The 12,372-nt window shown below is 44.7% G+C and overlaps 1 protein-coding gene across 1 annotated transcript in view; it reads right to left on the reverse strand.

The window, feature by feature from the left end:
* The window catches only part of wnt9a (wingless-type MMTV integration site family, member 9A), a 94,704-nt gene that overhangs the window by 52,968 nt on the left and 29,364 nt on the right, over positions 1–12,372 (reverse strand). The window lies entirely within an intron of this gene.

Genomic DNA, 12,372 nt, shown 5'->3' on the forward strand with positions numbered 1-12,372 from the left:
TAGCACCGCAGCCTCACAGCTCCAGCGACCCGGGTTCAATTCTGGGTACTGCCTGTGTGGAGTTTGCAAGTTCTCCGTGTCTGCGTGGGTTTCCTCCCGGTGCTCCAGTTTCCTCCCACAGCCAAAAGACTTGCAGGTTGATAGGTAAATTGGCCATTATAAATTGTCCCTAGTATAGGTAGGTGGTAGGGGAATATAGGGACAGGTGAGGATGTGGTAGGAATATGGGATTAGTGTAGGATTAGTATAAATGGGTGGTTAATAGTCGGCACAGACTCGGTGGGCCGAAGGGCCTGTTTCAGTGCTGTATCTCTAAATAAAAAATAAATTAAAAAAAAATAAAAATAAAAAGAGGCAGCTTGTACTAGCTATGCAGCCCAGACAAGTCCCTCTCAGGCAGCTCCCCAAGGTGCGGGGGGCTGTGTACAATTTTGAAGGGAAGAATTCACCCTGGTTTACACAACTGTGAATCTGTGCACGGGTAAGGGCAAAGCAAACAGCTGCCCTGTAACCATGGTAATCATTGAGCGGACAGAGTTATTGATACAGGTGGTTAAATGAATGGCGTAACTGGTTACAACACTTTCCTCTCACCTCTGGGATCTAGGTTTGAATGCAGCCAAAACTGATGGATTGAAAGTCTCCTCTCTCCCTCTCCCTCTCTTCCTCATTGCTAGTTTGTAAGGGATCTTGGGCAGTTTCCATCCCAGTTGCTAGTGGGCATGAGTCCACAGCATAAAATTATTCATCAATCATTACAAAAATGCCACTAAATTGGCAGCCTCGCTGAGTGAGGCCCCTAGAGATGGCTGGTGCAGGAAATTGAAATGTCACAATGGTGCAGCAAGCATTGCTCCTCTGAGGTTTGAGAAGAGGCACTCTGATGGGGGCACTGTAGAACCAGCTTGGCTCTGCCTTTATATAATCCAGTCCTGGGAAAGCGGTGCTCAAAGGGAGACCCATGAGCCCCATCTCTTCTCTTCCCGTCTCTTCTGTGCGCCTCGCTTGCTGCAGCTTCCCAAAAATATTATAAGATTAAGGAGTAACTGACTGATGAAACATAGAACTAGCAGAAAATGTGAAGCCCAGTATCACAGAATCCTGATCTCCCTGGCTTTATATAGCAAAACCAATTGCCTTGTCAACAGCACCATGTCCTTGGAAATGAGCCTTAAAAGAGAGAGGGCTAGACATTCGGCTCTGTAGCGCCTGGGTTTTTGGCATTACTGGTGCCATTTTGTATCCGAAATGGCATCCATATGCACACAATTCTGGCCATTTTGGTAAGGGCCAAACAACAGACATACTTTACCCATGTTAAAAACATACTTTAGTGCATTAACATATGCAAATAAGGGGCCTAACATCTACTTCTGCTCCTCTTGCAGCTTTGGGTTGTACCTGAAGCAGCTAGCACCAGAGCTAAAGAGCACAGAATGAAGTAAAGGTTAGAACTCAGCTTATTTACCGGTCTCTGACCACATTCCTAACTCCGACCACTCGACCCACCCAGATCTCCACCCGGACCCGGTCCTGGCCTTCTAGCACAGTGCCCCCCAATCCCACTCCAAGGGCCAGCCAACAATATTGTACACCCCTGCGATGTTCTTTTCCAATCACTGACCTATCATGTTGGTGAAGTCAAACAACTGGAAGCTTTTGCTACTATTGCTTTTCCTAATATATATTAATGGCCTAGACCTTGGTGTACTGAGCACAATTTCAAAGGTTGCAGATGATACAAAACTTGGAAGCATTGTGAACTGTGAGGAGGATAGTGTAGAACTTCAAAAAGGACATACAGGTTGGTGGAATGGGCAGACAGGTGGCAGATGCAGTTCAGTGCAGAGAAATTAGGTGATTCATTTTGGTAGGAAGAACATGGACAGACAATATAGAATAAAGGGCACAATTCTAAAGGGGGTGCAGGAGCAGAGGGACCTAGGTGTGTCTGTGCATAAGTCATTAAAGGTGGAAGGACAGGTTAAGAGAGCAGTTAATATAGCATACAGTATCCTGGGCTTTATTAGAGGCATGGAGTACAAGAGCAAGGAAGTTATGTTGAACTTTTATAAGAACTAGTTTGGCCTCAGCTGGAGTATTATGTCCAATTCTGGGCTCCGCACTTGAGGAAAGACATGAGAGCATTGGCAAGAGTACAGAAAAGATTCAGAAGAATGGTTCCTGGGATGACGAATTTCAGTTATGAAGATAGATTGGAGAGGTTAGGACTGTTTTCCTTGGAGAAGAGAAGGCTGAGAGGTGATTTGATAGAGGTATTCAAAATCATAAGGGGTGTTTATAGAGTAGATAGAGAGAAACTGTTCCCACTCGTGAAAGGATCGAGAATGAGAGGGCACAGATTTAAAATATTTGTTAAGAGAAACAAGTGACATGGAGGAAAAACAGCGAGTGGTTAAAGACTGAAATGCGCTGCCTGAGAAAGTGGTGGAGGTAGATTCAATTGAAGTATTCAAAAGGGAATTAGACAGTTATATGAAAAAGGAAGAATGTGTAGGGTTAAGGGGAGAAGGCAGGAGAATAGGACAGAGGGAATTGCTCTTTCAGAGAGCCAATGCAGACATGATGGGCAGAATGGCCTCCTTCTGTGCCGTAACAATTCTGTGATTCTGTGATATCTTGTGCCCAAAGAAATTGACAAACACACACTCAGGACTAAGATTGACACGGAAGCTAGTTCAAATATCCTACCAGTCTGAATACTGAAGGTTATGTACTGGGGTCATTGGAAATTAATGATACAACCGACAACGGCAAAGTTAACTGTGTAAAATGGGTCACTCCTCCCTTGCAGTGGCACACTGACAATGCAATGCAGCTATGGAAAGTTGGCATAGAAACTAAAAATATTTCACCTGCTAGACATGAGTGGACCAGCAGTGGCAGGACTACCAGCGTGTAAGGACCTCAACATCCTGACTATCCATGAGGTCACCAAGGTACCCATTACAGCAGAAGAGACCAAGGGTACCTGCATTGAGTCAATCCAGGACTTAAAACAAATGTACATGGACGGGTTCGAATTCATAGGAGATCTCAAAGGTGATGCCGTACTGCACCTCAGAGAGGATGCAATTCTGTCAGTCGACACTCCCAGAAAGTGCAGCATGCACGTAGAAGAAAAACTTAAGCGCGCGTTGGATGACATGGAACGCAGTGGCATCATCCATTGTGTACATCACACAGACAAGTGCAGCTCAATCATTGCGTATTGAAGAAGGATGGAGCAATCAGGGTATGTCCAGATCCAAGGCATCTAAACCTCTCCCAAACCTGCCCCAAGATTCCGACATTAGAGGAATTGAATCCCAAGTTCACAGGAGCTAAATTCTTCTCCCAAGTTGGATGCCAAGCACGGATATTGGTCAGTACACCTAGCTACGGAATCTCAGGAAATCGCCACCTTCAGAACATCATTTGGAAGATATTGCTTGCAGAGACTACCCTTTAGCTTATCTGTCAGTCAAAATCTGTTTCAGCAGCATATGGACAGAATTTTAGAAAATGTGCCTGGATGTATATGCATGGCCAATGATATTGTGGTAATGGGCAAAACCAAAGAGCATGATCAAAATCTTCATTCACGGATGGCAGTAGCTCGTCGCAAAGGGCTCATTTTTAATAGCAAGAAGTGCCAGGTGAATGCAAGTCAGATAAATTTCTTTGGCTCCATCTATTCAGGTTGCGGAATCTGCCTGACCTAGGCAAAATCGAAGACATAAGGCATATGCCTACTCTACAAGACAAAGAAGATCTACAAGGGTGACTCGGATTTTTAACGTCTTGGCACCATACATTCCAAATTTTTCTGACAAAACATCATCACAGAGAGCTCTTAAAGAAAGACATACCATATGTATGACAGGAGTACCATCAGTATGTGTCTGAGTCTCTCAAATAAGCATTGTCAGCAGAAAGCTAAACCCTGCAGCACTATGATCCAAGGAAGAAGACAATCCTGGAAGTCGACACCTCACAGAAAGGGCTAGGAGCGTGCATCCTATAGGATCGCAAACAGATTGCATTCGGATCCAAAGGTTTATCCTCAGCACAATCCAACTACTCAAACAAACAGAGCTTGAAACACTTGCTCTGGTGTTTGGGAATCACAAGATTCCACACTTACCTGTTCAGTAAGCGGTTCAGGTTGGAAACTGAAGACAAACCACTGGAGATGATCTGGCGCAAACCCTTGACAAGCGCACCACCTCAACTACAGCGGCTTAGTGAAAGTACAGGGGTACGACTTTGATGTCTGCTACAAACCGGGTACCAAAATGGTCACCTTGGATATGTTGATCAGATTGCCAAATCCGAAGAATGAAGAAGTCTCACTGGATCTACAAGTAGACAGCTTGGACATCGAGGTAGAAGATGTGCTCAAAATTGATTTATGGCATTTTGGTTGGCACAAATGTGACCAACTGCAATCAGAAACAGCCAATAACCCACAACTGAAGACACTGTGGAGAGTCATCATAGAAGGATGGCCTGATACGATAAAAGAGGTGCCAGAAACCCTCAGATGCTTTTGGCCTTATAGAGATAAATTTGGTAACTCGAGAGACGTCACCTTCAAAGGAAAACAAGCGATTGTGCCCAAAGCTCTCCAACAGGAGATCTGGTCACAACTTCACCAAGGCCACATGGGTAAAAAGCTAATGAGATGACTGGCACGAGACATTGTTAATTGGCCAGGGTTCAATGGTGACATCAAAAAGTTAGTGAGGATGTGCGAGGCATGTCAGAGCGACCAGACACAATAACGTAAAGAACCTCTACACCCTCACGAGATTCCATCAGTTCCTTCGTCCAAAATCATCACTGATCTATTTCCTGTTAATGGAGATGACTTTATCTTAGTCACCAATTATTTCTCCAAAATTCTAATTCTCAGACAGATAAAAGACATTTCAAGTGCAGTTGTCGCAGACACATTGAGTGCCATATTGGGCTGGATTTTCAGGAGCGCACGTCAGGATCTGTGGCGGTGGGTGCCTGAAGATGGCCCTGGATGAGGCCCGCCATGGACCTCGATGCCTGCAGGGCCCGGCCCAATCCTCCTGGTGGCGGTGAGGCACCATGGCGGCATCCCCACCATTGGGTGATGGGACCTGAATTAACATATGCAAATGAATAAAATTAATATGCACACACCTGGAATCTTACAGACCCGCCACTATCTTCAGAGTGGCAGCCGGCACTCGCGTGCCTTTGGATCCCGGTCCAGGTAAACGAGGCGCAACACTGGTGGGGGAGGGGGGGGGCGGGGGGGGGGAGGAAGTAAGTTTATCAGTGCAAGTGGGTGGAGAGGTGGGGTCATATTAACGTCATGGGTATAGGCAATAGTGGGAAGGCTTTGATTAAATACCACATATTGGGCTTGTAGCAAAATTTGAAACCCATAGGATAAGAGGGGCAGTAGCCACATGGATACAAAATTGGCTAAGGGATAGAAAAGTATACATGGATTTTAGTAAGGCATTTGACAAGGTCCCGCATTATCAGACTGGTCAGTAAAATGAAAGCCCATGTGATAGAGGAATGAGGCAGGTTGGATCCAAAATTGGCTCAGTGACAGGAAGCAAAGGGTAGTAATCAATGGATGTTTTTGTGAATGGAAAGCTGTTACCAGTGGCATTCACAGGGCTTAGTATTGGGTCCCTTGCTGTTTGTGGTATATATTAATGATTTGGACTTAAATATGGGAGGCGTGATTGGGAAATTTGCTGATGACAAAAATTGGTCGTGTAGTTGATAGTGAAGAAGATGGCTGTAGACAGTGGCGCAGTGGTTAGCACCACAGCCTCACAGCTCCAGCGACCTGGGTTCAATTCTGGGTACTGCCTGTGTGGAGTTTGCAAGTTCTCCCTGTGTTCGCGTGGGTTTCCTCCGGTTTCCTCCCACATGCCAAAGATTTGCAGGCTGATAGGTAAATTGGCCATTAGCAATTGCCCCTAGTATAGGTAGGTGGTAGGGAAATATAGGGACAGGTGGGGATGGGGTAGGAATATGGAATTAGTGTAGGATTAGTATAAATGGGTGGTTGGTCGGCACAGACTCGGTGGGCCGAAGGGCCTGTTTCAGTGCTGTATCTCTAAAACTAAAACTAAACTAAGCTTGTAGTTTAAACTTTGTGCAGTTTGTGGGGGTGGGGCGAAGGTCAGATGGTAAAGATAAGCATTTTGGTGGGGGGGGGGCAAATAATTAATTTAATTGTTATTGGCGGGGGTGGGAGAGCAGCAAAATAATTGTATTCATTAATTTTATGCCACGTATCTTTAAATATTTTAAAAAGCCGGTAGGGCAGACAGCCCAGTCTATACGGTGCATCTGAAGAAATTATTTCTGACAATGAGCCACAGTATCAGAGCAGACCTTTCAGCGATATGTGTGCCAAATGGGGTGTTAACCATGTGACATCTTCACCACTTTACCCTAGATCTAATGGTCTTGCCAAGCGAATGGTTTGCACAGTTAAATCGCTTATCCTGAAGTGTAGGACAATGAAACAAGATTTTCCTGTTGCCATGTTACACCTCAGAGCTACACCTATGGATATGGGCTTACCATCACCAGCAGAGATCATGTTTGGCACACAAGTGCAAACGATTCTGCCAAGCCATCATCTGTCCAAAATCTCTATGATGCAGGAGACACTGCTTGAAAAACAAGGGAAAATGAAGATGGTGCATGACTGACATGCAGGGCGGTACTACCTCAACTACACAGAGGACAAAAGGTCAGGGTCGTACACCCCACAATGAGAACATGGTTACCCGCAGAGGTATCCAAAGTATGCAGTGAACCTAGGTCTTACGAGATTACAACATCAAAATGAGCAGTGTTGAGGAGGAACCGAAGCCAATTAAGAGAAGTGTGTAATACTCCAATTGCGCACAGCGGACTCGAAAGAACACATTCTGATCTGAAAGAGTTGTCAAACTACTGAAATGATATATGGACTCTTGAGCTTCTGCACTTGTAAATTTCGCAATTCTTTTCTTTATACTTGTAAATTTTACAATGTTTATCCCTGTATAACTAATTTTGATATTCAATTTTATGTGTTTTTACTTGTATCATACGAGACTTATCTTTGGAAAGAAAGGGGATGTTGTATGATTGCTTTAAGAGTGATATCCCTTTAAGAACTCAGTACGCTAATGAGCTAAGTACCAGGATGTAGTCATGTGACTAGAAGCCATAGTCACTCTGCACAGCAACACCCTAGGCAAAGGTTTTGTATCTAGTTTGCTGTGTTTTGTATGTACTAGTTTAGCTGTTAATAAACCTTCTAGATATCTTCAGGGAACTGGAATCCACATATCTCATTGTGATGCTTAAGATAACAAAGAAACTTATGACAGTCCTCAATTCACACAATGAATGATATCAGAGCAGGACACTGTTCCATTGCCTTAGTACTGCAATCCCTCATTCACAACAGGAAATCGCCCTCCACCCCCCCACCAAACAAAAACACTATAACAATTACTGTCAGCCGTCAAACTGCTTGAACAATTAACGCACGCCCCACTGTTTTACTGGAGGTACTGATCCATTTAAAATACACAGATTAATGCATTTGCTAAAATGCTGGAGCCAGATACTTGACACGAGCATGTTCAATGACTGGACAACATCATGACTATTGGTCTGTTTTATATTTGATATTGGACAAGTCACAAGTTCTGGTGAGAGATTCTTTTTATTCTTTGCACATGTTTTATAAAAGAGCAAGCAAAGTGTGCAATTTCATTTTTAATTAGATGATATTGCATATGTGGGGTTTATCTGAAGTGTACAGCTTGCAGAAGTCATACCAGGGCTCATAAATCAGCACGCTGCATGCCAGATGTGCTGTAATAAACTCATAACCTTTTTGCTGGCAAGGCAATTGAAAATGGAAAAAATAATTACAGTCAAATGTACTTGTCCTCTCGGACTAAAAATGCTATTTTAATTTCTCATATTGAAAAAAATGAAAAGTCAAGTTTAATCGTCGTCTCAGCAGAAGAAACAATTGAGGTCTGCTCCTTAGCCTCCTGATTATAGGTTCAAGTACCAAGGCTGCCTGATTCACTAATTTGCTAGTCAATTCCTGTCTGGAAGTCTTCATCTGACTTTTTCCTCCGTCTGCCTTTCTCTGTATCTATATCTCTGTCTGTCTGCCTTTCTCCTTGTGTCTGCATACCCTCTGTGTGTGGCTCTCTTTCTCTGAGTAGAACTGATCTTGCCAAAAGTTCAGCTTGAGTACTAAACAGAAACTTCCGGTCACGATGAGCTTTACGCTACAATTGTCAACATGAAGAATATCACTCCCTCAGTCTGCTTTATTTAGTTTTTTTCCCCCATTTTTTTCCTGAGATGTGGGTGTCATTGATAGGGCCAGCATTTATTGCTCTTCACTAGTTGGCCTAAGATGGTGGTGGTGGGCCACCTGCTTGAACCACCGCAGTGTAGTGATTTGATACAACTCAGTAGCTTGCTCGGCCACTTCAGAGGGCAGTTAAGAGTCAACCACATTGACTGGAGTCACATATAGACCAGACCAGGTAAGGACAGCAGGTTTTCTGCCCTACATTAGTCAACCAGTTGGGTTTTTACTACCATTGATGGCGACATGGTCACTTATTGATATCAGCTTTTTATTTCCAGAATTTTAAAATTAAATGCAAATTTTCAAACTGCCATAGTGGGATTTCAGCTACATTCTCTGGGTTACAAGTCCAGTACATTAACACTCTCCCTGTCAATCCATGTTAAGTGTCCATTTTAACCTTTTAAGTCTTTCTATCAGTTGCTCTCATTCCCACTTCAGTACTTTTCTCTTTCCTTTGGGGTGGGCGGGGGGAGGGGGGGGGGTCCTTTTTCATTCTCACTTTAGTCTCATTACTTCCTTTCTCACTTGCTTTGTTTCTCTTTCCTCTGGGCTGATAATACAGTTACATGCATAGAAAATGCCTCAGTGTTATGGGCATAAGGATAAATGGATGTGGAGGCCTGCTTCACTCTCCACGTGATGAGTACAGATAAATGTAGACAGAAATACGTTATATGCTAGTACCTTGCATATCAATTGTGAATTCATGTGAATTAGAGGCTTTCGGAAACGTGACTGGACACCCTGAGTAATGTTGCAGACAACGAGTCTCAGTTCAGTGGAGGTCCACGTTATTTAATTCCTGGGTGACGCTCTCCTTGTTAACAGGGTCACCCTTCATTATTGGCTCTGTTGCTCTGTGACCTTGTGTAGCCAATTTTTGCATGGGGTCTTTGTACGCTATGCCATTGAAATGTAAACAAAAGTAAAGGCAGCACCTTATGGGCTGCTGTCAGGTGTCAGTGTTGGCGCTCCAGCTCCGAATCCCCGTGGCACTGCCACAAAAATTTTTGAATGATTGATCTCACGTAATTGCACAAGGTCAGCTCGATTGGGCACTGGCGCAGTGAATACCTGAGAAGCAGAATTCCCAGTAGCATTATCACCCAATAGTCTCTCCTTTATGCTTTTAGCCCTTTCATTCTGCTGCTTTGGTCAGTCAATGGGCTGCACTTTATAAGCCCTGGAGGGATGGGAGGGTGGAGGGGGGTGGGTGAGGTGGAGGGTGCCATAAAATAGTGCAGGAAGGCGGGGTGGGTGAAGTGCCTGGGCGCCTTCCTGATGCCATTCAATTTTGTCAGGGACGGGGATCTCTGACGACAGCCTTCCCACCCAGAGGCTAATTGAGGCCCTTAAATGGCCAATTAAGGGCCTCTTCCTGCCACAGCTGGCATTTTACCAGTGGCAGAAAGGCCCTCTGCCACGTGGGTAGATTGCCCAGTAAGCCAGGTGACCTCCCTGTGGGCTGGGTTGGGGGGGGGGGGTGCGGAGCCCTCCTCTGTGGGCCATCAAAGGTGCCCCTCCACAAACAACACCCCTCCTGCCCTCAATGACTAGCCCCCCCCACCCAGCACGGCCTGCTGGACTAGCCCCAGCAAGTCCACTCCACTTAAATGAGATCCAGGGCACCAGCACTGCTCCTTGTCCCGGGGCTCCTGCAGTATCAGCTGTGTCCACTGCTTCTGGTAGCACTGTTGGTACTGCAGAGCTGCCAGCCTTCCAACTGACCGGCCGCTCTTGGAGGCGGGATCCCCATCCTTAAAAGAACGGGCACCCCAATAGTGGGCAGTTAATTAGCTGTGAAATTCAGCAGGGGGGGGGTCCAAAACAGGGCTGAGGCAGGGTCATGCCCTGCCTTCCAGCCTGTCACCGCAACCCCCGTTGTGCAGGTAAGCTCCAGCCCAATATGTCTTTTTCCTTCTCGTTCTGTCTTTTTCTCTCCTCTCTCTATTTGTTCCCTGATCTCTCTATTTAAATGTACTTCCAAACTCTAGTTCCAGTGAGAATCACATGCTCTTTTATCTTTCTCATGTCTGTGTAACCTTTTCCTTGCTTTTCTGACTGTCTTATGGCCCTTTCTCTGCCTTTCCTTTTTTCTCTCTCTGTATGCCTTGTGTTCTTTTCCCTCTTTCTCCATCTAACCCCGTCTACCCCTTTCACTGTTTAGATACTCTTCTCCCTCAGTTCTTTTGCCTCTTTCAGCCTGTTATTTCCCTCTTCTTTTGTCCTTTTTTCTTTCCACATCTGTCCTTCTCTCCCTCTAGATGATCTTTCCTCTCTGTATATCCTTTTGTTCCTCTCTTTCTCCTTACACGTCTTTCCCACTCTGTTCCTTTGTAGTAAGTTGTGCATCTCCCGCTAATGACAACTTTTACTCCTCTGTCAGCCGATAACAGAGCATTCGGCAGGCAGCTCCCTCCCCCTATACCAGTTCATATACAGCACAACTTACTTTCACTGCCACTGAAGCATTTCCCAGTTCCAGAAATGTGACTCAACATCAACTCCAAGAAAAATATCCATTACTCCACCAGTATGATATTTAATTTCCTACATCGTCTACCCTGGAGTTTCTCTGAGTAAGACTGCTCAGTTTTGTGCTGAATTAAAATGCAGCTTGGACTCATGTCCACTATACACTGGACTGAGGTCACCACATTTAAAATCAGGAACAGATCAGCTGTCCAGTTCATCCATAATGCTGACCAAGGCCATTTATCTCCTGAGAAAGAGATTTTGTTTCCTGTAGTGAGCCACATAGTTTAGGTGTTGCCCTGATGAAAATCTTGAAGTGAGTGACGGGTTGCGTCAGCCACATGGACTGAAGGGGCGGCTAAGTGGGGCAAAAAACATTTTGTACAGATCAATGAGCGAGTGATCAATCTCTTGTGCAGGGTCCCAGGGAGACGGTGGAAGCAGTTAGTATTGATTCATTCAAATGAAAATTTGATGGGTTTCTTTCAGGAAATAAAATTTTGGGATACAGTACAAGTTATTACAGATGTGATGTGTGCGGAGCATAGTGAGCTTGAGAGGACCAGATGAATTTGGACCTATGATTCCCAAAGATTTTCCTCACATCATGCCTGGGTCTGTTGTAGACTAATTGATAGAGGATGATTTTCATGATTAATCAACAACTCCATTACTGTTATATCATTTAACTATCAGGAAGGTAAAAGCGGAACTAGGTGGGCCTTGGGTCTTTTTTATCTAACAATTTCTATGTTGACCAGAACATGGACTTTCTCTCAAAGACCCTCCATCAAAAACATGTTTTTTCCTTTATGGATACTGACTCAGAGGTGAGAGTGCTACCATTGAGGCAAGGCTAACACCTAAACTACACTAATATAGATTTGAACAATACAGCCTGTCACTTTAATAAAGGGCTTTCAAGTAGTGCTATAGTTGCAGGGTAGCCTGATGCCCATAACGTACTCTAGTTTTTTTTTCTCGTTTTAAGCAAGAGAAGGTCAGAGGAAATATTCGGAAACCCCAGCCAGGTAGACTGTGTAAAATCAAAGGGACAAAACTGAATGAAGAAGAGTGTGAAGGGCAAAGAGATCAGAACAAAGGCAAATTTAAAATGTCAAAGAAAAGCAGAAAATGCTAGAAATATATTTTACACATATCCTCATTAAATCATCAGCATTGCCACTTGCCGTGTCTTGCCCAACACGTGAACTGGCCTTTGTTTTTCAGACCAGCCACTGTACGGGCAGAATTTTTACTGAGCTGATCACAGGGAATGGGTTAGATAGAAAGTCGGAGGGAACCCGCTTTTCGGGATTCCCCCACATGTTGCGGATATTTAACTCCAAAGAGTGCCACTGGCATCACTGATCAGTTCCCCATCTGGAGGCCTAATCTGATTGGCAAGCTGGGCCTCTAGTCAGGTGAGGAGCTGGCCAGTGGCAGTTGAAACAGCAGCTAAGTCTGCACCAGGGATGGGTCAGGGGGAA

The sequence above is a fragment of the Heterodontus francisci genome, chromosome 5 (genome assembly GCF_036365525.1).
Source record: "Heterodontus francisci isolate sHetFra1 chromosome 5, sHetFra1.hap1, whole genome shotgun sequence".
NCBI classification, from domain to species: domain Eukaryota; kingdom Metazoa; phylum Chordata; class Chondrichthyes; order Heterodontiformes; family Heterodontidae; genus Heterodontus; species Heterodontus francisci.